Source organism: Triticum dicoccoides, chromosome 2B, assembly GCF_002162155.2.
Source record: "Triticum dicoccoides isolate Atlit2015 ecotype Zavitan chromosome 2B, WEW_v2.0, whole genome shotgun sequence".
Classification (NCBI taxonomy): Eukaryota; Viridiplantae; Streptophyta; class Magnoliopsida; order Poales; family Poaceae; genus Triticum; species Triticum dicoccoides.
The window spans coordinates 177,649,428-177,654,095 of record NC_041383.1 but is presented as its reverse complement, the minus strand read 5'-3'; the positions used below and the strand labels follow the sequence as shown (position 1 = coordinate 177,654,095).

Genomic DNA, 4,668 nt, shown 5'->3' with positions numbered 1-4,668 from the left:
TTCTCGTAGAAGCACATGCTGTACTTATCACAGAAAAGCATTTGCTTCTCGAAAAAAATTCCTTCAAAACCTAGTAAAAACCATGGGAAAAACAAAAAAGTCAAATAAAAATCTATAACCCAAAAAGGTATAAAAATCTTAAAATAGCACCCAGCACACGATACGTGACGGTGACGGGACGCATCACTTGGCATTGCTCTCAGGCAAAAAAAAAAAGCGACCATCACCAAAGCCTGCTAACTGGTAACCGTTAGTTCGTTAGTTAGTTACCCAGGCCCTGACAAGCCCGCCTAAGCGGCCGACGGACAGATGGACAACGGGGACGGCCCAAGCCCAAGCTTGCTAAAATTCCGCGGCATAAATTTCAGAACGACCTTGTCTTCCTCCTTTGTTCAAGATTTGAACGGCGCCGCCCTCCCCCAAATCGCCCCGTTTCCCCACCCCCACCTCGCTCCCCCAACGTCGGCAGCCGGAGCGCCATGGCTGAACCCAACTCGTACGAGGAGCAGCGCAGGAGGCAGGTGGAGGAGAACAAGCGGAAGCTGGAGGAGCTGCGCCTGCACCGCCTCTCCGCCGCCGTCCGCGACGCCGCCGTCAAGCCCATGCCGGTCAGTTCAAGCCCATGCCTCCTTCGTCACAAAAGAGGTGCTTCGCTGTCCGGTTCCTTACCCCGTATGATTTGCTTGGTGCCGCAGAACAAGGAGCTGAAGCTGCGGTATCTTCGCCCGCCGCCGGCCCCGACCCGGCGGTCCGGCCGCGTCGCCAGTCTCCCCAAGCAACCAGATTACCGCGACAAGAAATCCCCGAGGTACGCCCATGTCTCGCCCAAACTGTTCTTTCCATCGAAATCTGTGATGCATAAGAATATGGGTTACTCACTAGTCTGAATCTTGCTTAACTTTCAACGGGGCATATGTTAAATTGTTAATGTTGATACAAGGGGATTACCACCTGATCGTGTGTACGCGACCGACGAAGCTAGAGACGACGCCTTCACCAAGGCCAAAGAGCTCAAGAACCAGCTGTGCTCTGACCACCCCTCTTTCATCAAGCCCATGACCCGTAGTTATGCCACGGGTTGCTTGCTGGTAAAGCAAGAAGACCACAATTGACGATGCATTATTTCCATCCCATCTAGACGGCAATGGCTTACTCGATGTTGATTTGGTCCGATGTCTTGCAGACCATCCCGCGGCAATTCAAGAAGACTTATCTATCATGGTTTGATGAGATGATCTTTCTGGTGGATGAAGAGGATGGGGAGTTTCCCGTGCGTTACCTTGCCAAACGTAATGCCATCGGCGCTGGGTGGGCCTTGTTCGCCATCGCTCACAAGCTGGCTGATGGTGATTGCTTGGTGTTTCAGCTAGTTCAGAGGACAAAGTTCAAGGTGAGATTCTAAAAGTTGTTCTAGAGCCACGTTTGGAACTCGAGGTATCTCTTAAAACCACAAGCGGTTTGAGTTGATAAGTCATTTCTTATGGAGTTCAAAATGAGCATTATGATTCTAAAGTTTCTAAAAAAATTGATTGCTGAGTTACTGGTGTTATTCACGTTTTAAGTTCAATGCTTTTGTGCAGTCAAACAATGATGTGATGTTGATTGAGTTACTGCTTTCCGAAACTGGAATTACAAATGAACAAAAAGGGATCATTAAGACATATTGATAAGGACGATCCATGTATATTAATTTACTATGACTAACAATGCAACCTCTATTACATAAAAGATGCAGGTCTACATTATTAGAGCAAGTTCCTACTACGAAAAGGACAATTGTTGACTCCTTTAGCTTCAACTATTGCGACAACAGCATGTAAGTTGTTCTTACCGTTTTCTGCATTGGTTCTCAACAATTCAAGTTTTCAAAAAACTAAATCCTTTTTTTTCTGCTATATGACCAATTCCAACATGTTTTGTGCAGTGGTAAAGCTGCTGCCTTGTGACCATGAGGTCATGGGTTCAAGTCCTGGAAACAGCCTCTTACAGAAATGTAGGGAAAGGCTGCGTACTATAGACCCAAAGTGGTCGGACCCTTCCCTGGACCCTGCGCAAGCGGGAGCTACATGCACCAGGTTGCCCTTTTTTTTTTATATGACCAATTCCTTCTACTATGATGCTTTGCCCCGAACTTAATGATTCTTTTCTGCATTTAAATTTCCAACATGTTTTTGAACAGTACAGTTTACTATATAGTAGATTTGAAGAGGAAATTCTGGCTTACTATCCTTTTTTTATCCCTAGATGATCCTTCTCTTGCTGATGTGCACAATAGTTAAACCATTTCCAGTTAAACATCATATTTGAGGTTAAACAGTCGACTTTGATAAAGAACTAACTATACTCTACCTACTGTGAATCATTACTTTCAATCCTTTTCCACTTCTCTGTAGGCATGTGAAGCTATCCAATATTCCGTTATGAAATAGCGCCTGTGCACAGAAGCTTATGATAATGGATTTATCCATATACTGCTCATGTTGATTTGACTGTATCAAAATCAAAATCCAAACATATCTAGAGGACAACTGAAAACAATATGATAATGGACTTATCCATATACTGCTCATGTTGATGACACTGTTCTAATTATCACTACATCTTATGTTTTGGTTCTCCTGTCACATTGAAAATTTCAGAAAATTTCTTAGTAGAACAGCTAGCGCTTGGTTTCTGATCACTACCAGTAAGTATTGTTGGGTGAGTGAGAGCAATGGCGTTTGTGCAGTCTGAACTGAATGAAGATTGTTTACCAATTGATCATCAGGTCAAACAAAGGATCCATGGAGCGCAACATAATCTTCGAAGAAGTCGTTATCTGACAACTAAAGGGGCAACATCCTCTAGCAGTCAAGTTTTACCGGAGCCTGGTAAAATGTCATGTTGAATGCAATGTGTCTGACCTTAATAGATGGCGCAGTAAGGTGCAAGACTGGGGCTAAGATCAAGCTTCCTGAATTTACAGATTCTTCAGCATTTGCTTGGAGACTGTTAATCCCACCTGTTTGGTCGCTAATTAGTTTGTTAGTATGTTTAATTGTTAATCCCACCTGGTAATTGGTTAATCGCTGCTAGTTTCTCAAATTCGAATTCGTCGGCTGGATCATGCGGGGGCTAAGAATGTGCGCCTTGATTTTTGGAAGAAAAAACTGTGAAGGGAATACCTTCGTCATACACACCATCTTCAGATAGGAGCATGTGATACTCAGTGAGAAGCTACGAGTAACAAGCGTTCGCAACGCTAATGTTAAGAAGTCAAAGCTTATGATGCATCCGATCGCTTGCAACCTACTACTACCACATCTGCACAATAAATTCGTTTGGTGCAACTAGTCCTGGCCATGGGAAGCCCGGCCCGGCCCGGCCCGACGCTGCCCCTGGGCCGGGCTCGGGCCTAGTTTTTGAGCCTGAAGGCCGGGCCGGGCTGGGCCCGGGCCCGTCGTTTTTTCATTTTTCTGAAGGTCGGGCCGGGCTGGCCCGAAGCCCCACGGGCTTTTACGTGCTTGGGCCGGGCTCGGGCCCAGAAACACAGGCCCGATGGCCAGGCCGGCCCGGGCCCGGGCCTGGGTTTTTTGTGTCGGGCTTGGCTAGGCCCGGCCCGAGGTTTGGCCAGGTATAGGTGCAACTAATCCAAACCTGTGTTGAGAAAACAAAAATTTCGTCTCTCCTTCAAGGCAAAGTCATGAAGGACCTTCGAACTTGGAAGGGCAGCAACCCAAAGCTAAGATCGAAATGCTCGCGATATTTTTTTATCCCTTTCGGTATTAGGCTTCCAAGCATCAGCCTCTCTCAGGACAGGATGCACAGTAGAGAATGTTTACGAGTTCAACCGAAAATAACTGTTGCTCAAATCGATGTATCTGTCATCAATAGAGAATGTTTACGAGTCCAGATACATCCGTTTGAGCGAAAATTATCTCCGAACGGAGTTAGCACTTTCTATATTACTCACTGCTGCTACTATTCTGTTCACTATTCATGAGGTAAAGCATCCTGGGTCCTATTCCTCGGGGGCACCGCCTAAGCCCCTGAATGTTTTTGGTCACCTGGAGTCTGGGGTCACTTATTGGCAACACAGATAAGGTTGACATGTCTTTCACCCGTGCCCAGGGCGTGGCTCGTCTGCTTGTCAGTGTTGCTGACTTTGAGTTGGTTCCGGACATTGTGAGATGGACCCATGCGGGCATGATGTATGACCTTGAGGTTGAGATTGAGGGTCCCCCGTTGTTTGATGGGGTGGATGACAATAATGATGTGCACATGGTAGAGAGTGATGATGGCAGTGGGAACTGGGATAAGCGTGCGGGTAACAGTGGGAGCGATGCTGCTAAGAGGGCAGAGGGACAGTCGGCCCAGTCGGGTCTGGCTACTGCAGGCAAGGGGGCGGCGCCCCCGTCGACATCGATGAACACTCTGAGGTTCGGTTCCTTGGCACATCTTCTGCTCCCGGTCGTCTTTGGGGGCACAGGGCCGAGATGGACGACCTTGCGGAGCAAGAGCTACCACCTTTGTCACCGATGGCTTTTTTAGGTGCGCTGACACAACTGGTTGTGGATACAGTTGCGGTGCGGACCGCATCGCCAACGCTGCCCTTGACGCCGTAGCGGGTACTTCAGGCGGGAGTGGTGGAGGACACTTGGCAGGAGGCCTCGTCACGCCCCACTAGCC

The 4,668-nt window shown here is 47.6% G+C and overlaps 1 long non-coding RNA gene and 1 pseudogene across 1 annotated transcript; both read left to right on the top strand.

Moving 5' to 3' along the window:
• Positions 1-415: 415 nt before the first annotated feature.
• Positions 416-1,402, top strand: LOC119367492 (annotated as a pseudogene).
• A 620-nt stretch (positions 1,403-2,022) lies between these two features.
• On the top strand, positions 2,023-2,998 carry LOC119367491. Its single transcript, XR_005176327.1, has 2 exons — positions 2,023-2,075; positions 2,768-2,998. It is a non-coding gene; the product is annotated as an uncharacterized LOC119367491 (long non-coding RNA).
• Positions 2,999-4,668: the final 1,670 nt, after the last annotated feature.